Genomic DNA, 22,894 nt, shown 5'->3' with positions numbered 1-22,894 from the left:
TTATTATAATTAACGTTTTTTAATTTTTTAAAAATATAACTACATATATTGGAAATTCCGACCCCCACATCTTATCCTCCATTTCTTTCTTGACAAACAAAAAAATAGGTGAGACTCGATTTGAAGATTTAGTGACCCGATTTAAGAAAATTATGCATTAGTGACCAAATTGGAACACTTTTGAATGTTGGTTACTATTATATGAGATATTCCCATCTTGTTAATAATTGTTGGAAGAATAAAACATGTTAATTTGGGGTGTGGACTTTAGAATAAGTATAGTTGGATTGGATTTATGAGTTGGGCTGAAGTAAAATTTTGTCAGTATTGCCAAAGAGGGTAGTACACGAGACGGAGGAAAAACTAAGGATGGGTCGAACCACTGAATCAGATCATAAATTCAGTCATGGAGACTACTATACAATACTTTATGACCCTAAGAAAGAATCAAATCAATAATTTAAATCCTATAGTTATAATAAGCAATTATAAATAACTTTTTGAAAGAGTAAAGTAGTCCCTTTAAAAACCAGATTTAACCAATCAATTAAACAAGCATTCAATCGCAAGGTATGTTGATTTAAAATTTAAAACAAGAACACTTAATTTGAAAGAGTAATACACAAACTTATTTAAATGTTTCAGTTATTAACTAATTAACTCAATGGACCCCCATGCAACAAGTTAAAACTATAAAGGTCAAACTAAAAATAATAATTTGATTTACACTTGAATTAGGATACCGAATGGTTAGCCGATATATTCGGTAAAGCACCGCCATCCCAACCTATATAAACCCCTTCTATCCCTCTCTCGTTTCTCATTCACAATTCACAACCCTAAGTGCTAACAACAAAAGATGTCATCGCAAAAGACCATCGTGTTGAGGAGTTCGGACGGAGAAACCTTCGAGGTTGAAGAAGTGGTGGCGTTGCAATCACAAACAATCAAGCACATGATCGAAGATGACTGTGCTGGCTCTGGCATCCCACTCCCTAACGTCACCAGCAAGATCTTGTCCAAGGTTATCGAGTACTGTAAGAAGCATCATGTACTGGAAGTACCAATGGAGAACAACAACGAAGAGGATCTGAAATCGTTTGATTCTGAATTTGTTAAATCAGTTGATCAAGACACTTTTTGATCTGATGCTGGCTGCAAACTATCTCGACATCAATGGCTTACTCGACCTGACCTGTCAATCGGTGGCTGACATGATGAAGGGCAGAAGTCCTGAAGAGGTTCGCAATATTTTCAACATCAAGAATGACTTCACCCCTGAGGAAGAAGCAGAACTTCGAAAGGAGAATGCATGGGCATTTGAGTAAAGATTATTATTATTATTAGTTGATTATTATTCGTTATTAGTTGTAATGTTTACTTGGCATTGGTGTTTTGGTTTATGCAAATTGGCTACTTATTTGGAGATTAGTTTGATTTGATATTGATATATTTTCTTACTTTATTATTTGTATAACCTCTATAATATTATGGTGATAGTATGATCAGTCTATATATTCTCGATCCAAATATAGTGGTATATTGCATTTTTTTGAAGAAATCTGTACACAAAATAGGGATTTAAATAAATTCATTAATAATCAAAATCCAACATCCAATGATGCCACGTATACCCTAATTACATTTCTTTAACGTCATATGGTCTGGTTCTATAGCGGCTAATCGAATTATGCCATGCATGCGCTAGAGTCTAGACAGTATCTTTATTTGTTTTACTAAATTCCTAGATATCTGTTTGTATCTTTTATTGTTCATCTTTATCTCGTTTCCTTAAATATCTCTTGTTTAAAATTTAAATGTATTGTTGAAAGTGTATTTTTTATGAAAGATATACAAATTATTTGATACTTACACTACGACCCATTGTTTTCCAATTATGGATCATTGAGTTCTTTAGATGAATTGGGATTAGATAAACAATTCACTAAAAGTCAGAATTTTGGGTCCAACCGTGTTTATTGAAATAGTGATTTTGGTGTTTTTACCCTAGCAAAGAACGGTTTAAGAGGCATGATTTAAAATTCATATTTCTATATCTATACTATATATAAAGCATGAGTGATGGACTTCTTAAATTTTAAGAGGTATCAAACTTGTTGCTTTAAGTACAAACCACAATGCATATAATTAAGATATTTTAGGGGCAATTTTGTCTTTTGACAATTTTGTTTTTTAGCAAAAATAATATACGATTAATTTTAATTTATTCAATAATAATTACAAATTTGGTCCTTACACTTTACTTACATTTTGTTAATTTATAGAATAGTTATATATATACCTCTTATTTTAAACTAACGACCCTCGTGACGTTTAAACGTTTATAACTTTTCACACGTTAATATTATTTAAAAAACATTATACCATAAAAACGAGTATTTTTTCCTCTATATTTTGAGTATGGTATTGCTATATTTTTTTTTCATTTTAAAAACTTAATGTGTTACGTGATTATCATTAAGAATTGGAAAAACGGGCAGGGCGGGTTCGTCGTTCGGGTAATGAGTCTAAAAGGTTAAGGTCGGAATGGGTCGATACACAAAAGGTTAATTTGGTTTGGCTCGGGACAGGTTCGGGTCGAAAGGGGTTAAATCAGTACGAATTTCGGATTATAACATTGTCAGGCGGAACGGTGGCTGGTCAAGACTCATTCAATGTAGTGTTACGTGTGCACCGACACATGATTGCGCGCGTACAGCCGTTTGACGTGCTTAATGACACCGTACACTAGTTGACCTTCCAATGCCGCATTACTAGCATATTATCGTCGGGTTACGCGTATACTGTTGTGAAGTCACGCACTTACTGAAACGGTAACACGGTTATGTGTTCGATGTCATGTTTGCATACATACCCCGCTGCATCGTGCGGGCATCATGCTAGTTATATATAAAGAATGAGTGATGAACAAAGTTAAGAGCATCATTTTAATAGTTTTATCTCATAAAGCATGTAGTACAACTTTAAATAGGGGTATTATAGTTTTTGCAAACATAACATACGTTAAACAATTTAGTTTTCAAAAGATACTTACAATAATAGTCTTTTAACTTTAATCAATTTGTGTAAACTTATTGTAATGTTACAAATTTACCCCTTCTTCTAAACCAACTACCCCCACGATTTTTTAACGGCAACAACTTTTTCACACAGTAATATTTTTTATAAAAAATATACCATAAAAACGAGCATTTTATTCTCTTTAATTTGAGTTTGATATTGTTGTACTTTTTTATTTTAAAATGTTAACATATTTGTGATACCGGTAATGACCAACAATAGATCAGGTCATGTGAGCTCGGATCATGTATCGGACCGGATTAGAGTCTGAACGAGCCGATACAAAAAAAATTAATTTGGTTCGGGTCGATACATGTTTCAGGTTGAAAGTGGTCAACTCATAACCAATTCGGATTTGAACAATGTCATGTTGGAACGTGATTCAGCTTAAAATAGGTTGGTTTAAGAATGATTTAATTGAAATTTTTGTATATTTCAATTTTGCTTCTTGATTTTCGGCACTGGTTACGTGCATTCAGGCATTAGTTACGCGGATGACATTGTTTACACGTGCCACGACCGATCAATGTGTGTATTGTGCCACATAACGAGCGTAAAGCAACCGGTTACGCGTTCGATTGTGTTTGTGCACGCACCCCGCTGCATCGTGCGAGCACCCGTTTAGTTCTATTTAACACGTAAGTTTTTAGATAGGAAATGTAATTTTTATTATAACTTTAAGTTCAGCTTTTAATGTTTCTTCTCTCTTTTTTTTTAACAACCTACAAACTGAGAATTATCTAGAGACTCCATATGGGGTGACCCAATGATAGAGTCAGCTAGCCCAACCTAGCCATACGAAGTTCTTAAGCGCTTTCAAGTGATCTTCAGTTCTGGGGAAAACCCACCCGCCCGAAAGCCCACTTATGAAAAAACCTGGACACCCTCAGGATCGTACCGGAGATTACAAGGATCCCGGTCTTTCTTCATAGAGCCATCCATGCACTCTCCAAAGTGTTGTATGCGGGGATCGATCTAAACTGGGTCTCCATTAAAGAACCTAGGCTTCCCATGGTCGTACGGGTCTTCATAAATCCACCCATGCCCTCCTCAAAATGTTGTTTGTGGGGATCGAACGAAACTGGGTCTCCATTAAAGAACCCATGCTTCTCTGGGCGGTCTCCGAGAATTGCAAAAAGTTTTTGTGCTAAAGACGAAAAAGTTGGTTTTAAGTAAATGAAGTTTCTGTTGGGTTTAAACAATTTAGTTTTTAAATAGGCTTACATGGTTATGATTTTGGTTGTGTAAAAAACTTTTTGCATGAATAAAAAATAAAGTTAAACATATCTCAAGTGAGATTATAACCCATAATCTTTCAGTTGTAAGTCATACTCCTTTGTCACTAGACCAAGCTAGTGGTTGTGTAATTTAGTTTTAAACATTAAATATACGTGTTTTTCATAAAAATAATATATATATTTTTTTTTTAAAAAAAATTCGGGCCTACTGGGTGGTCGCCGGGTGGTCGGGGCGACCACCCAGCCGTCCTTGAGAGATGGCCCTGATATACATGTAGATTCATTCATTGGCTAAAAAATTTGATTAATGATCAACCCATGTTCTTGATTACAAACACCATATGTAGACTAATATGCATGTAGATTCATTCATATTTCATTATGGATGTATTATTTATAACAATTACGAGCTCTTATTTTTGTAGTTGATAGCAACACCACATATAGAGTTCTTAAGGGGAGCAATTACCTACACGGATATTTAACGATGAAATTTTGTATATTATTATTTTTATCATAATTAATATGTTACTAATTGTTGCTTTTTTGTTTGGTAAATTTGTTTATGAGTTGGTAAATTTGTTTACAGGCATTTAAGATGTTTTATGATAAATAGGAAAGTGATAAACCAATTAATAACAACACATGAGGCATGATTCTAAATCAACAAGCGAGTGCTGGTTCGCTCGAGCTAACCGAGCTTAGGTCACTTGAATAATTAGCCTTAACATATTTAACTTTTGACATTAAAATTAAACATTAAAACTCTAAATGCGTGTGTTTAAACCTAAATTATTTTTACAATCAAACATTAAAATTTAACTTTTAACAAAAATAAGTCATAAATTTTAAATGCATGTGTTTAAACCCAAGTATATTGAATTTATATGGGGTCCTTAAAAAATTTAACATATTATCTCTACGAAATTTTTAAAAAACGTTGGGGTCTTGGGCCCGCCCCGGTAACATATTTTGGGTATATTTAATTAATTTGATTATTATTTATGTTTGAATTTAACAAAATTAGATGATGGAAAGCTACAAGCACAAGGGGACTTTGGGGCTGTTTGGCAAGTGCTGAACCATTAAGTGCTGAATGATTAAGAGGTCTGAATGATTAAGAGGCTCTGAGCCAATAAGTGCTGAACCAGTAAGTGTTGTTTGGTTGGACGTCTGAATGGCCATGCAGAATGACTATTATACCCTTTTGAACTATTTAATGCAAAATGAACTAACAGATTTTTTTTGTTTCTATTTTCATTGAAACCGAATATACAAAACCCAATATACGCAAATATATAAACATGAAAATGAAAACAATATACAAAAATGTTTCAAATATACAAAAAAAATCACAGTACCACAAATATATATGTTTCAAATTGAAAGTTATATACAACAACTAAACCAACGTCTTCATACATGCAACCCGAACCGAGGTCTTCATCTGAACCGTAGAAATTTCCTAACAAAACACAGTTACATTAATAAATGTATTCGACCCATGAAACCGTCCCGCGAAACCCAAGAACCCCATCCGTGAAACCGTCCCGCGAAACATAGTTACATTAATAAAATAAAACTTAAAAACTATATCAAAAACCCGCAAACCCGTGATATAATGTTCCAACCCCGTGTAGAGCCGGAACCAGCCCTTTATTAATGGTCCAATTTACAGGTACGACATTTGCCCTTTTAAGATTCCGGTCCAGTCCGCTTATATATATATATGCATTATTATATATTTTTTATACAACATACACATATATATACATATATTTACACTACATACTCGTATATAAGCGAGTTTTTAGTTGGCCCGTTAGATATAAATAAACAAAAAATTTGCGTTTGTTTATCTTTGTTCAGTAAGTGTTTGTGAACCGTTCGTGAACACATTACTTTCTTAACGAACGAACATGAAAAAGGCCATGTTTGTGTTCGTTCGGTTCGTTACATGGCTAAACATATATATAAAAAAATTATGCACCATGTAAAAGTTTCAATTATGTGATATTGAATGAATCAAAAATATATGACGGTTGTAATAGTTGGACTGCAAGGGATGATGCTTGGATGTGCTATACTGCTATTATTGTTTTAAGTTGTATACCAATTCAATTGTTATCTAAATCTTGATAGATTATTGAAAGAACTTTGGTTCATTTTATTTCAAAAGAACTCAAATTATGAGTCCATGAAAATTAACACATGTTTCAGTTAATATAAGGAAAGTGAAGCTTACTATCGATAGATGCCAAAGCAACTTCATCTCCTAAATTATATCCCAATGGCACTACTAATAATCCAACAGGAGACACCAACCATTTCTCACATTTTTAGCTTATTTTGCATCATCTGCCAAATCACTTCCTCTGCAACAATCAATCAGAGTAGCAGTTAACAATTATTAGCATTTGCAATATATAAACCAATAATTTGAAAGCACAAATTGATGCAAACCATCATTATACATAGCAACATGTTATGACCATCCAAACTTGAGACATCAACTGATGTAAAACCAGGATGATATATAAGAATATCAAAATACCATTTTTTTGTCTAACAAACGACAGAAGAAAGATACGCGTAAACGAATCAGATTAGGCGTTCGAGCCAAATTTGATTTTGGATTCTTAAATTGCAATTATAAGCAGACCAATAATCAGTCAAGATTAATGTAACTAGCTTTCACTTTGGGTTTTAAAATTCTTTGATAGTTTAGGTTTTTTTTTCACTTTTGTTAAACCTGAAAGCCGACCCAAGCCTGAACCATTTGACCCGAAGCTAATATTAACGCAAGCATACATGACCAATACCACTTTATTTCACTATTTATTTCACCATTTTGATTAAAAACAATCCCTATTCTCTAACAATTATGAACCAATCCTATCAATCCAATTAATACGTGTTAAAAAATAAACACAGACATTTTACATTCAAGTTTCAATCGATTGAGTAAAAAATTCGCAAATTGTTATTGGAGAAAAAAAATTACCTGAGATGGGATCGATGGAGAAGATGTGTTCGAAGGGTGTAACAATCGATTGAGTAGCAACGCCATAGCAGTTGTACTTGGGAGGGAAGGAGTGATAGCATAAGGTTTAAGGGTTGGGAGGGATGAACGAACCTTGTATATTACTTTAGGGTTAATTTGGTCTGATTTCTCATTCAGTGAACATGTTGTATCTGAGCGATTAAGATCTAAATAGAGCCATTAAGAGGTTGTGATTATCTCAAACAAACACTCTGGATCTGAGCGATTCAGATTTCACATCTGAATGGTCTGATTCAGAGCCTTTCCAAACAGCCCCTTAGGTGTATATTCGGTGATATCTGCTGGTTTTGCGCCTACTGTCAAAAGAGTAAGATGATATTGAGCCTGAAAAGACGCCAACCCTTCTTTTATAACAATCTTTTGTTTTTCACGTGAAGCATGATGACATGGCTAAAATGCATGGTAACTTATTTTATGTTTGTGTGTGTGTATATACGGGTTTTTTAGAGGTTTACAAATCACATGTTTAAAACAAGTGACAGTATAAAGCTTGATAGAATTGACTAAACGAAATTAAATCGAATCTAATCATGTGAAGGGTAATTTGGTCTTTTGGTATTATGGTAAACATCCCCTAAACTATTAGAGTCAAATGATTTTTGATGTCTAAAGGAGTCAATAAGCTTGTATCGAAAAGCTGGAACACCTAGTACTAATATGATAATTCAAACCTTACCATTTGGTCAACCTTTTTTTATTCTCGCACATAATTACAACTAACAAGTTGAGGAGAAATTGGTTAAAGGTTTTATGCTAAAGCCTATACACAAATTATGTCATTTTTGTGTGAAGTTACAGGTGCCGGTGAAATTGCTTAATGGTTTATTGGTTACTCTATACAATCTCTCTTACTTGCATTGCTTTTGAAAGAATCATATCATATCCTGGTAATTAAGTAATTTCTTTTTTTAATTTGTAGTTTTTGTTTCATTTGCATCTTGTTTAAGAAAAAATACTTAAAATTCTACCATTTTTAAAGCACAAATATTGTGGAATGTATGAGTTCAGCCAAGGCTGCTTTGGAGAGTAACCCGAACATTTCTTCATGCTGGTGTTTTTTTATTAACTTCCAACAATAGTTATTAATTATGCTTTGAATGATTTTTAACAAACCAAATGGCCGCCCCCAAGTAATGTCCAAATCACCTTCTATTTACTATAAGTTTAGTTAATAATAATTTATAAAAAATGTTGATTCTAAATGAACAATAATGTATAAAAATGTTGATTTCTTGAATGAAATTTAAGAGATATACACTTAGAATATATTATACATGTCTTCTGAATATAATTTTAATTTTTACTTAAGATATTTAAGCATAATTGAGTAAATTAATAACTTACTAATCGGCTGTACAAATTAATCGGTTGTACGAGTTGGATGATAGTATACTATATAGTATATATAAGGGTTGGATGACACGTCATAACGGGTCATAATAAGTACTTCTATTCTGATTTGGACTTAATAACTTATTTTGTTTTGAGTTTTCATCACACGTTTATGTTTTAGTCTTTGTTCGATGCCCACTAGGATTCGAGCTTTAAATAATTTTAGATTTTAAGATATTTTTTGTTTGATCCGCATTTACCATATGATCATTTCGAGTTTGTGGTTTCTAAAAAGGTAAATTTATTGTGTGTAGGCTCTAATGATCATAGTCACTTTCTTCATTACAGTGGCGGATGTTTCTTTTGGCGTGGGCCACGGCCCAAACACGTTTTCGCTCGATAGTGTAATTTTTTTCGGAAAAATAAAAAAAAATATATAAATGTATTGAGTTCGGCCCAACCAAGTTATTTGAATCCGGCCCAACCATACTATTTGAGTCCGGGCCAACCTTGAATTTTAAAAAAAATAAAGTTTGTTTAAAGCAAAAAAAAAATGAGAAATTGCTTACGAAATAAACATATAGATAAAGAAAGACTAAGAAATAAAACTACGCAAGACCAAGGCCAAACCTAAATAATTTTAAACAAAAAAAACAAAAAACATTAAACCCAAAATCCAACCCTACCATTCGGTTGACGTTCGAACACAACAACAAATGTAGTTTTCATTGTGCGTTGGCTGTTGTGACTTACTGACGTGTGAGGTTCCGCTCAAAAGTCTGAATAGAAGCTCGGGTGAATTGGTAAAATCGTTTGGGTGTGAAATCGATTAATCGATTGATTGAGCATTGTCACTGTTTGTTGAGGCCAGAACTAACTCGTGCATGTTGGAGTGAAATCGATTAGTCTAATTAGATAACGGAAGCAAGCAGAGACCATGTTCGGCCATTCACATTTCACCATTTTGTATTTCTTTCAATTTGGTAGGTTAGGGCTTGAAATTATTGTTTGACCCGACTCGAACCGGATTACCGACCTAAAACTTATAATCACGAAATTTTTTTTGGGTATTGTGACTTTCAGCTCATGCATACTAGATGTTCAAGATCCGTCATTATTTCATTACATGTAAGTATGGGCCTATATATATTCTCAAGGTACTGAGTGTTACTTTCTATCCTTTTCTCAATCTGACATATGTTCAAAATTTATTTAATTTGTGTTGTTTTACTTTTTGTGATGGAGTATCAGATGGTCTTCTTGGGTGGGGGTGGGGGGGGGGGGGGGGGGATTATGAAGGAATGTTGATGAAGTCTAGCAACAATGAATAGACATTTTGTAACTAACACTAGAAAAATGTAAATCTTTTGTAATCATGTCATCATATGGCTAACGTATAAAATTTCCATATTTTGTAAACACTTGTAGAAACCTGAATCTTTTGTAAGGTGGGTTTGGGATGTGTAGTGATATTATAGATGGTTTCTTTTGAAAATGCATATAAACAACTGTTACATGTTATTATGGTTTCTTTTTAAGTTATGCATGATTTGCTTATTAAAATTACATTTTTCGTCATTAAGACATATAGGATTTTTTTTTCATATACACTATTCATGTATATATATATAATAAAACCATTAAACTTTATACCGACTAAATCATATATATACGGTTGACGTAGGGAGCCTAACAATGGATGGAACTAACGTACTAGACATATTACTCAAGCACGCCATACAAACTAGTACACCTATTTTTGAATGGACGGAATAAAATGTTTAAAACCATGAATGAGTTAACCGGGTGATACACAACAAAGTTGAATCAAATATCAGTTGGAACCCCGCCGTAACGCGTGGGCTAATCTACTAGTAAATATAGTGGGTGTTGCCATGATATGTGGTCAAGGACACTTGCAAATCGTAACAACCGAAAACAAATCAAAAGAAACTATAAGGGCCACGATGTAACAAGTTAATACAATAAGTAGGGTAAAGTTAAATTGAGAATTTAATTACCGAATACTAAGCCGCTATTTCCGGCAGAGCACCGCCATCCATTCGTATATAAACCCCTTCTACCCATCTCTTGTTTATCATTCACAATCTTGAACAACAAGCCAAGCATCAAAGCAAATCACAATGTCTTCGTCGCAAAAAACCATCGTGTTAAAGAGTTCGGACGGAGAAACCTTCGAGGTTGAAGAAGCGGTTGCGTTGGAATCGCAAACAATCAAACACATGATCGAAGATGACTGTGCCGGTTCTGGCATCCCACTCCCTAATGTCACCAGCAAGATCCTGGCCATGGTTATCGAATACTGTAAAAAGCATGTGGAACCATCTACCAACGATGAGGCTCTTAAATCGTTTGATGTAGAGTTTGTTAAAGACGTAGATGATCAAGTGACTCTTTTTGATCTGATTCTGGCTGCAAACTATCTCGACATCAAAGGCTTACTCGACCTGACCTGTCAATCGGTGGCTGACATGATCAAGGACCTGAGTCCTGATGAGGTTCGCAAGATTTTCAAAATCACTAATGACTTCACCCCTGAGGAAGAAGCCGCGGTTCGCGAGGAGAATGCATGGGCGTTTGAATAAAGATCCAGATTATTATTATTAGTTATCAACATGCATTTATATATCTTTTTTTCATTATTATGTTTATTTAGCTTTTGGTTTTATGCAAATCTGGGTACTAATATCATGTTGATTAAATTCTTACTTTGTTTCTCTATAAATACTAATGGTTTTGGTTGTTATTATTATCCATTATTATATTGCAATTTTCTTTTCTTGGTTGAATCTATTGACAAAATAATTAAAACCCAACTAATAAAATTGGATATAGATGGAATGATGCTAAACCCTAAATTCTTTAACAGTTTAACAACATCGTCTGGTTCTAGAGCTTGTAATGGAGCAGGTCTTGGGTAATCAATATGATTTAGTAAATATTTGTTTGTATCTTTTATTGTTCATCTTTTATCTCCTTTCCTTATGAAGAAACACTAATCGACCCCGGGCAGATTACGGATAATCTGGGGGTTAAATAGATGTTTCCCACGAGGATGAGGTCCAGCAAAGAAAGTTGTTCTTCAGGTGACCTGCAAAACAGACACCGTAAGCTCGTCACTGAGAAGGGGGGGGGGGGTTCCTCCTTGTGACCACCCTCCGGCGTGAGAATCAGACTAGATTGCTCTGAATATAAGTGTATATTAAGAGATTGCTAGAGAAGATAAGATAATGAGATATCAGATAATGTCCTTTCCATTCCAAGGTGTTGGAGTATTTATAGCCGAAGGTAGGTTTCCAAGAAGGTACAGCCGGCTGAATAGTATTCCTGTTCTACCAACAGTGGGTTACGCACAAGCCATGCTGATTGGTGGATAGGCTGCGGCCGATAGTGACAAGGCCGGCTGTATACTGTTCCTTTACTGCCGGCTATGCACTGTTCCACCAACTGTAGGCTACGCACGTCCCACAGTGAGGGTTGGTGAGTAGGCAGCGGCTAATAGTGACAAACAGTACTAGAGGGTGCTCCTCCTCGTACTGTTATCGGTGAGCTGTCACCCTGTGATTGGTTCATGGGCTGTTTTGGTCAGATCGTCTATTTTGCCCATACCTTGGCAGGTATAGTACAAAAGATCTTCCAGAAGCATACGGACTGGCTCATTTGGGCGGGAGTATTCCCGCCTTGCTCATTCCTTCAGGTGACATTACAGAAGTATCAAGAGTTAGTGCCTTGTGCATGTAGCCTTGCTATTAGTGCGGGTAGCCTTCCCTGATGGCTTGTATCCGCAGCTGCGGGAACAAGCGGGGTACTTCACCATTGGGAGGCTTTCCCTGCGGGAACAGCTGGCGTACTGCGCGTAAGGTCTTCATCTCTGAGCATGGTGGGTCCTGCGGAAGCAGTTGGTCCTTGCGCAGACGTCCCTCTTCAAGGTGAGTCTTGCGGGTCCAACTGGGCTCTGCTGGGACCTACCTCTTCAAGTCCCCCCAGTCCAATGTTCTTCTCATGAATTACTAATAAGTGAGGTGAACTTTTGGACTTTAGCAAGGGGTTTGAAAAGGGTTTTTAGTTTTAAGATTTTCCGTGGGGATTCCTCCCGCGGTTTTCCTAATGCCACGCAGAAATTCCCAACTTTTCTGCTTGATCTTTGGGTATGATGCGGGTAGGTCTGTAACCTCCTCGCAAGTTAGGAGCGTTAAGTCCCACTTGTGTGGATTCTCCATGAGGTTTTGGTAGTTTTGAACATAGTGATCAATTATGTTAAAACCACCAATTCCATCTTGGAGTTTCAAACAATATAGTTCTCGACGTTCCCGCTATGCGGGGATGTTATTCCCGTTTCCGCAAGCATGGCCCAGAAGATCCTTCTTGGTTTCAATTCCCTGCGGAGCGCTAGGTATGTGAAGGGTTTTGCCTTGACACTGTACCCGCACTCGTCTTACGGTTACTTTACTTCTAAGGTATTCCTGGCGTCAATTCCCTGCGGGTGCTAAGTATGTGAAGGGTTTTGCCTTAACACTGTACCCGCACCTGTCTTATAGTTACTTGGTTGCCAAGGTAAGGGGTATTTTCCCGCTTACTTTTGAATCTTTTTGAAATTTTGAAATTCGAAGAGTTGGTGAAAGGATAAGAACAGTCCAAACTGTTGAAACGTCGTCCGACGGTTTCTTCTGACTGTGTCAGGATGTGCAGGAAGTTATGGCGACGTGACAGTATATGGTCATTCCAGGCGCTTTTTCAGGCGCGTGGGCGCGATTTTTCGGGCGCGTGGCCGCGAAATTAATGGCACGCGTCCTTTCAACAGCTGTTGCCTGCTTGCTCATTACCACGTGTCATAGTTTCATTGCACCTTCGATTTCTCTCTCTTCCGCATTAAATTCATCGCATTAATTGCGATGAGTATATAAAGGGGGAGAGGGTTCTTTGCAATCCACACTTTCACTTCTCTTCATCTTCTAAACGATTTCCGGCGAATACTCACTATTCCGTCGAGCATTCTTCTGAAATCGTTTTTCTGTACCTCCAAACATGTCTTCTTTTGCCGAGGAGTCTGACGTGTTCGTCGAGAATCCGTCGTCCATTTCTGATAAGGACGACAAGAGCACTGCTGGCGAGTGCCAGTGCGCTCTTCCTGCCGAGCTTTTTCAGTACGTCGTCCGGAAGTTCATGCTCGACCCGTTCGAGCCTGAGTTTCCAGAGCCAGACCAGATGGTGTACGATGCCCCCAAGGGCAAGATAGGGGTGTACGCTGCATTCTTCGTCTATGGGAATCTCAAGTTCCCATTGACGAAGTTTGTATACCGTGTCTTGGAGAGGCACGGTGTGCATCTGACGGAGGTACACCCGATGGCGATCGCCAAGATCCGCCACTTTGAGTGGGTGTGCCTCGTTCTGGGCGTGGAGCCCCATGTTGACCGGTTGATGACCTTCTATTCTTGGAGGTGCATCCAGGGGTGGTACACCTTGGTCAATCGGATCAAGGGGTTGAAGATCTGCGCTACCGAGCGCAGTCTTCGGTCGTGGAAGCGTGAGTTTTTTTATATCTCCGCTCGCGTCGTCCCCCTTGCGATGACCTTTAAGAATGGGAGAGCCCTCCCCGCCCTTCACGCCCTCAACTACCAGGAGGCGGAGTGGTTCGCCAAGATCTCCCGGGTCCAGACTCCGGTATACCGCTTTGCGGAGTCTGGGATGGTGATGCTTGGGATGAGCCGGGTGTGGAAGGAGGCGTCACAAGTTCCCATCGTCCTCGAATACGATTTGAACTCTGTCCCTTATGGTATGCTCTGTCTTCTTTGTTTATATAGGTTTGTCTTCTAACTGTTTTTCTTTTCTTTCAGAGGGGAACGACTTGCAGTCTCTCCTGCAGCCACGGGAGAGTGATGGTCCCGCTCGGATGGGTACTCGTGCTCTCGATGAGAACGAGTTGCCCATCTTGGAGCAAACGAGGGATCGGTTTGTGGAGGTCTACCCGCCAGGCCACCCTATTCTGAGCGCCACGCGGCCAGGTAAGGCGTTATTCAACCCTATACCTCTCAATGCTGAAACCTCTGCTGGAATTCCTCTAATCTTGTCATCTTCTGATGAGGAATCCGCAGATGGTCTTCCGTGGTGCGGAAGAAGAAGGCTGCCGGCGGGAAGGGGAAGGCGAAGGTTGCCTCCACTGCCGATCCGGTGCCTCGGTCTGATTCAGAGACCGAGTGCGAGGAGGTGACGGGGAACCCTGGTGGTGATAAGACCATTGCTCCGGAGGCTGAGACGACCGTCACCTCCGAGCAGCCCAGGACAACGACGGTGAGCGGCGTGAAGAGGCCGGCTCCATCGGGTTCGTCCCCGCCTGTTCGCACTTTTAGGCTCAAGAAAACCCGTAAGTACAAACTTCCTTTACTTTTTAACTTCATATCTTTCCGCCATTATACTTATATCTTCTTTGTGCAGGCGTGGATGCTACCGCATTCCAGGGTGGAGCGGGGAGGAGCACCTCCGGACCCATGACGGTAGGCTTGGTCAGCCTACCTGAGGCGATGACCCAGGCGGCTGCGCCTGCTTCAGTTGGTTCAGTTGCTCACCTAGTTGAGCCAACTGTTCCAACTGTGATGACATCACCGCCGGCTGTCAGTGCCATATTTACTGAATCTTTCACTGAGCCGGCGGTGACTGTTTCGGCGGGCTCCTCCGCAGCGGCGACCACGGTTGTGAGTTCACCTACGGTGAGTTCACCTCCGTTGGTTTCTACTACCGCGGCGGCCTTCACCATGCCTCCTCCGTCATCGGCAACGACGGCCGATCCTTTAGGTATGCTTGGGACTTCTCGCCAACCTCTGCCTCCTTCCCATCTGCCTGACCTCTTGGATGGATTTCCCTTGGGTTCAGGTGATGGGTTTGGCGGCTATCGGCCTGTTGTCGACCCTACAGGTGCGTAGGGTTCTTTTGGCCTTTTTTTTTATCATCTTTTCCTAACTGCTTTTTGTTTTTTGCAGTGTCGGATTCCAATGAAGTGTATGTTCCACGATGGGACATCCGCCGAGGAACAACCCTTCGCACGCCTGTGGAGTGGGCTCGTCACGCAGCTCCCAGTGGTGCGTTGGGGGAAGCCATGGCTAGCTACCAGGAGGGTAGGCTAACCAATGAGCTTCGGATTCTCCTGGCCCAGATGCAGCCGCGCGTCGAGCTGCTTTATCGTGAAAATGACAAGTTAAAAGCAGCTCGTATCCAAGAAGTAGCTCAGGCGCGGGCTGTCAGGGAGGAGAATAGGAGGCTCTCCGCCGTTGCTGCGGAGAAGGAGAAGGCCTTCAAGGCCCTTGAAGTTGAAGTTCAGGCCCGTCTCGAGGCCCGTTCCAAGGCTGCCCAAGCTGTTAACGAACAGCTTCGGCTGGCTAAGGAAACTGCTCGGAACGCAACTGAAAGGGCCACCAAGGCTGAAGCTGTTGCTGAGCCTCTACGCCTCGAGAATGAGGAACTTAAAGCCAAACTAGAGGCGCTCCAACAGGCTCATGATGCCTTGGCGATGGAAGACGCCAAGAAGCTCCAAGAGATCTTGGACCAGAGGGGGGTGCTTGACCACACTGAGAGGAAGCTAAAGGGCGTTGAAGAGGCTGCGGCTAAAAAAGTGTTGCTTGCCAACCTCAAAAAAAGTGAAGCCGAACGCGCCCGTAACCAAGCTCAAGCTGCCCTCCAGGAAGCTCTGGTTACCAAGGAATGGCTTCTTCGAGAAGCGTTGTCTCAGGTATGCGTAATTTCATATCTTTACACTTTTCTTTGTACATAGAAAAGGTTCTGACACTTGTATTTTTTCTTGTAGGTTGTGCATCGAGTCTTCACGGACACATCATACGACGATGCCATGAGCGCAGCCCTCAACGCTTCTCATGAGGATGGGGAAAAGGCCGGCTTCCTGCTTGGTCTAGGGTTCGTTGAGAAAGGCATCCCGCCTTCCAACTTCCCTTTGTATGATGTGGATACTGAAGCTGTTTATGACCAAGCAGTGAACCAGTATGCCGCCTTCCCGCATCCGATGGTGGAGAAGGTGAACGAAGTTGCTGCTGCTGATGATGGGCTAGCTATCCTTAAAGCTTTCCTTGAACCGCCACGCTCTACTGATGGTGCGGGTCTAAGTGGAAGTGGTCCTAAAGCTTGATCTTGAAGATCCCTTTCCACCATTAGAGTAGATTTTTATTTTTGTATAGCTTCTTTTGTATGCGGGTATGCACCCAGCAATCTTTGTAATATTTGAATTTTGATGGAATAAAGAATATGTGCTAATTCCTTGCCTTGTTTATTTTACGCATGTTTTGATTTAACTTAGCAATTTCTTTAGTACTTAGATAAGTTAACTTTTTAACGTGGCAGATTACAAGTTTATGTTTCGCTTCCTCTTTCATGATTGTGCGGGTATAACCGTCACTTACACTTAGATGGCTTAACTTTACTTATATCTGACCTGCGTGGAAGTTTTCCTCATCTTTTCCTTTGAAATTTTCTAAGTGTTTAGAATAAGTTAACCTTTGAATGTGGTAGATAATAGGTTGAAGTTTTGCTTCCTCGTTCGTGATTGTGCGGGTAAGACCGTCACTTGCACTTAGTAGGATGGCTAAACTTTGCCTACATCTGACCTGCGTGGAGGTTTTCCTTATCTTTTCTTTTGAAATTTTTACCGTTTTATGTGTTTATGCGGGTTTTGCCGCCTTCCACACGTAACGACTTACTTCTTCCCATATTTATGCGGTGAATACCGGCACATCAGTGTGGGAAGTTCATAAGTATAAAGGTAAGGCTATCAACACATTGTGAAAGGAGAATCATTTCCATTAGAAGTGGCTCTAGGCCTTTTCTTTACAAGTTTGGAATTGATCTACATGTAACATTTGCGTAATTGAGCTCCATTCCATGTTCTTGGGATGGGAGTGCCATCGAGCCTTTCGAGCCGGTACGCGCCCTTTCCCAGAACTTCTTTGATAATGTATGGCCCTTCCCAGACCGGGGCCAGTTTTCCTGGGCGTTGTTGGTTCGAAGCCTCGTTGTTACGCAGTATGTAGTCTCCTACATTGAAGTTGCAGAGTTTTACCCGCGTGTTGTAGTACTTTTGCATTTGTCGCTTGTAGTTCTCTTCACGCGCTGCGGCTAAGTCTCTGCGTTCCTCGGTTAGCATAAGGTCTAACCGTCTTTCCGCATTATTGTCTTCTGGCTGAATCAAGACCCTTGGTGAGGGTAAACCAATTTCGACCGGGACCATGGCTTCAGTGCCATAAGTGAGACTGAACGGGGTTTCTCCCGTACTGGCCTTTTTCAGCGTTCTGTTTGCCCAAAGGACGTGCGGAAGCTCGTCCACCCAGCCGGATCTGTGTTCCAAGAGTCTTTTCTTTATGCCTTCGACGATGCTCTTATTTGCTCTTTCTACCTCACCATTACCCTGCGGGTGCGCCACTGAGGTAAAAGTGTGGGTGATTTGAAGTTCTTCCAGCCACTTTTGTAGCTTCTTGTCAGCAAAGTTGGTGCCGTTATCGCTTACCAAATTCTGTGGAAGTCCAAAACGACAAATAATAAATTCCCAAATAAATTTTTTGATATGTTTCGCGGTTGTTTGGGCTAAGGGTTTTGCTTCTATCCACTTGGTGAAGTAGTCGATGGCTACCACTAGGAACTGAATATTTCCTGCTGCTGTAGGAAATGGGCCTGTCACATCGATGGCCCACTTCTGAAATAGCCATGAAGAGGTGACTGGAACAAGTTCATTCTTCGGGCGATGCGTGTTGGGTGCGTAGAGCTGACAAGACCTGCACTTTCTGATGTATGCCAGCGCATCCGTATGCATCCCCGGCCAAAAGTATCCCGCGTTGTTTAGCTTAGCTACAACAGCGCGTGGACCTGCGTGTACTCTACAGATGCCTTCGTGTACTTCCCTTAGGAGGTAGTCAGCATCTTGGTTGTCCACACATCTTAAGAGTGGGCCAAGAAAGTTACGTCTGTAAAGGATGTCATCGATGAGTTGATAATTCAGTGCTTTACAGCGTAGTTTTCTTGCCTGTGTTTTTGACTCTGGTAGTGTACCTGCCGCAAGGTAATTTATTATTGGTGTCATCCACGTTTCTGTGCCGGTTTGGATGACACAAATTTCCTTGTGCGGGACTGAAGGTGCCTCGAGGAGTTCAATGCGGATGTCCTTTCCCAAGTGGGTGAAGGCTAATGATGCAAGCTTGCTTAACGCATCCGCAGATTTGTTTTCACTACGCTTGACGTGTATGACTTTGCAATCGTTAAAATCGCGCATAAGGGTTTTTGCTTGTGCGAGGTACAGGGCCATTGTGTCGTTCACGGCCATGTACGTCCCGTTGATTTGGTTGGCTACTAACATGGAATCCACGTGGGCTTCCAAGTGTTTCACTCCCATCTTACGCGCAATTCTCAGCCCGGCCAAGAATGCTTCATACTCGGCTTCGTTATTCGTACTTGGAAAATCCAGTCGAATAGCGTAAGTGTATTCTTGGCCTGCTGGGTTGGTTAGTTTCAGCCCTGCGCCTGAACCCTCGTTACTGGCTGCTCCATCAGTGTAGAGTCGCCAGACATCATTGATGTCCTGTGCTGGAGAGGGTTGAGCCTCTTCCAGGCACTCTTTTTCCCGCGATGCAGGCACTTCCGCAATAAAATCGGCCAAAACCTGGCCTTTTATGGTTGGTCTTGGCTTATACTTTATCGCGTATTCCCCCAACTCAATTGCCCATTTGGCTAGGCGTCCCGATAACTCGGGTTTGCGTAGAACGTTTGCAAGTTTGAAGTTGGAGAGAATGGTGATTGGGTGGCCCTGGAAATATCGTCTTAACCTGCGTGAAGCGTGTATAAGTGCTAAGACTAATTTTTCGAGGGTAGAGTACCGGGTTTCTACGTCTGTTAAAATACGGCTGACATAATAGATTGGCATCTGGATGCCTTTCCGTTCAACTAGCAGGACCGCTCCGGTTGCTCTATCTGTTGCGGAAATGTATAGGATTAACTACTCCCCCGCTTTTGGTGCTGTGAGCGTTGGGAGTTCGATCAAGCGTGACCGAATCTCCTGAAAAGCTGCTTCCGCTTCTGGTGTCCAGCGGAAGTGCGTTTTCTTTAAACAGTTTCTCAACGTTGACACGAAAGGAAACGACTTATCCGCGTGGTTTGCCAAAAAGCGATTAAGTGCGACTAGTCGTCCATTCAGTGTCTGAGCCTGTTTGATGGTAGTAGGTGATTCCATTTTGATAATGGCTTCGACCTTTTCAGGGTTCGCTCTGAAGCCATCTTTAGTGACGATGACCCCCAAGAACTTCCCTTCTTCCATTCCAAAGGCACACTTGCTCGGGTTGAGCTTCATGTTTATCTTCTTGAGCGTGTTGAAAGTTTCTTCGATGTCTTTCAACATCGCTTCTGCGTCAGGGCTTTTGATGACCAAGTCATCCATGTAGACTTCCAAGTTCCTCCCAATTTGGGCATGAAACTGGTTGTCCATCAGGCGTTGGTATGTGGACCCGGCATTCTTAAGTCCAAATGGCATCATTTGATAACAAAATGTGCCATCGGGCGTCCGAAAAGCGGTTTTGTCCTGATCATCAACGGCCATGTGGATTTGATGGTACCCTTTATACGCATCCAGGAAGCATTTAAGGCGAAACGGTGCTAACGAATCCACCTTAAGATCAATTTCGGGTAACGGATAACAATCTTTGGGGCATGCTTTGTTTAAGTCCTTGAAATCAATGCACATGCGCCATTGTTTGTTATTCTTCGGTACCATAACGGGATTTGCAACCCATGTTTGATATCTGCTAACGCGTACGATGCCTGCGTCAAGGAGTTCTTTGACTTGGGTTCTACACGCGTTAGTTTGTTCTGGCCCCATTACTCTGCGCTTTTGTACGACTGGCGTAACAGCCGGGTCGCACTTGAGCTTATGCTCTGCCTTACTTCGGGGTACGCCAGTCATGTCAGCTGGTGTCCACGCGAAGATGTCAGCGTTTTTCTGTAGTAAGCGTTTGAGTAAGGTGCGCGTGGGATCAACGACTGTTGGGCCAATGGTAACGGTCTGGTCAGGGTATTTGCCATTGAAGGCCCATTTTTCCGGTTCGGTGATGGTTGGTTTAGCCATCTTTGGTTTGGGTTTAGATGAGACAGATGCGATGCATACCTGAGGAATGCCGGTGATCATCGCTACACCCTCAGCTGTTGGCCATCCCATCATGCCGTGGACTGAAGATACCACGGCGTTGAATCTTGCCATCCCGTCTCTTCCGAAGAGAATGTCGTATGTGTGGTGTGGCTTCCTCATCACGACAAAATCCACATCTTCTGTGCGTGAGTGATTCCCGTCCGTAAGAGTGACGGGGAAAGATAGGATACCCAGGGGGGTGTTTGTGCTGCCGTCGAACCCTTCCATCGAGGCGTAGACCGTTTCCAGGCGTTCCTTGTCTTCGTCATCTAGCTTGTCGAAGAACTGCCTGTACATCACCGTTGACGAGGCGCCGTTGTCAGCAAGAGTGCGAGAAGTGATGTAGTGCCCCAGCTGGCTTTTGATGACGATAGGGCCTTCTTTGCTGGGTCCTCCTGGCACTTGCGGGAAGCGCACTTCAGCTTCCTTCCACGCGCATGGTTCTGTCGATCGCCTTTTTCTTCCTCTGATGTTGCCATGAACCATGTTGATGCTGATGTCAACGGGCTTTCGTCCGTTGCCTCTGTACCGGTTATCATTCCTTCCTCCCTTCTTGATTGATGCCACAAGGTGTGCAAGTCTTCCATCCTTGACGAATGTTTCAACAATATCCTTCAAGGATGTACACTCCTCCGTACTATGACCCTTTGTCCCGTGGAAGTCACAGGATTTTCTTTGATCCGCATTAGGTCGCTGCCGGATCATTAGAGCTTTTGGCCATGGTAGTTTTTCGGTGGCAAATATCTCCGTGAAGCTTTTGGTGAGTGGCGTCCACCGGTGTTTTCGGCTTGAAGGGTGTGTGTTATCCCTTCCGCCAACAAGAGGGCGAGAGCTGGATGAGGTGTCAAAGTTTACCCTTGACTGCCAAATACCTAGCTTCCTCTTTTTGTTCTGCCGGGCGATCCGAACATTGTTTTCTCTGGTCCTCTGCGTGTAGAGGTGTGTACTCTGGGGAAGATCCCTACCCAGTTGCTTCTCTGTCTCGGCAAAGCGCTTGGCCGCCGTCATGATGGCATCCCATGTGGATGGCATGCCGTCCTTACCCGTCAATGTGCGGATAAGCTCTGGGTATTCGGCGCCCTGGATGAAAGCGGCGCGAACAAGATCTTCACTTATGTTGCCCAGACTCAGCTTTTTGGAGTTGAAACGAGTGATGAAGTCTAGTAAAGATTCATCCTCCTCTCTAACGCAGTTGAGGATCGTCCACTGTTCTTCAGTATATTTCCTCTGTTGGCTGAAGTGTTGGCTGAACTTGTTCTGAAAGTCCGCCCAATCATAGATATGGTGGACCGGTAAACGATCGAACCATGCCCTGGCCGCTCCAACCAGAGTCATCTGGAACATATAACACCACGTGGGTTCCGTCCAGTTACTGACGGTTGCCCCCGCAATGAATCTGTTCAAGTGGTCGTCTGGGTCGGATAGACCATCATAAGTGCCGATGTTGGACATTTGTTTGGCACTTCTCGGGGCGATTGCTTCCGCAATGTCCCTTGCAAACTTGGACTTTCCTGCATTTGCAGCAGTTGGTCTAAAGATTTTAGAGAAGTCACGTGGGTTTCTCCCCGCGTTCATTGGTTTAAAGGTTTCTCCAAAATTCCTTGTCGGTTGGAAGTCCGTTTCCTTACGCTTCCCTTTTGCCTTATGGCGAGGGTTTGCGTCGGTATCGGATTCTTCCCGCTCATCGTCCGAGTACTCGCACTCACTGTTCATGTTGAGATGTTGGCGAGTACTGCCGAATTCGTCAGCCTGTTGAAGTGAACGCAAGCGTTCATCCAACTCAGCTTGGAACTCTTTCTGACGTGCTTCGGTCCACGCCTTAACTTGATCGAGTGTTTGGCGAGGGACCCTCGTCCGTTTCTCCAACTGGGCATCAGTGAACCCCAGTGAAATATTGTTTACTGCACTTGTCCCGGCTTGGGTAACCGGGGTAGTGTTCGTAAAATTTGTATAACCGCCGGTGTTCCCCCCAGTTGCTGGGGTTGTGGTTACCGG

The 22,894-nt window shown here is 41.5% G+C and overlaps 2 pseudogenes; both read left to right on the top strand.

The window, feature by feature from the left end:
- Positions 1–859: 859 nt before the first annotated feature.
- On the top strand, positions 860–1,328 carry LOC143577649 (SKP1-like protein 1B pseudogene; annotated as a pseudogene).
- Positions 1,329–10,856: 9,528 nt separating this feature from the next.
- Positions 10,857–11,327, top strand: LOC143577648 (SKP1-like protein 1A pseudogene; annotated as a pseudogene).
- Positions 11,328–22,894: the final 11,567 nt, after the last annotated feature.

The sequence above is a fragment of the Bidens hawaiensis genome, unplaced genomic scaffold (assembly GCF_021521415.1).
Source record: "Bidens hawaiensis isolate Kalapana, Puna unplaced genomic scaffold, B.hawaiensis_p1.1 tig00028763_1, whole genome shotgun sequence".
NCBI lineage: Eukaryota > Viridiplantae > Streptophyta > Magnoliopsida > Asterales > Asteraceae > Bidens > Bidens hawaiensis.
This window is presented reverse-complemented; position numbering and strand designations above follow the sequence as displayed.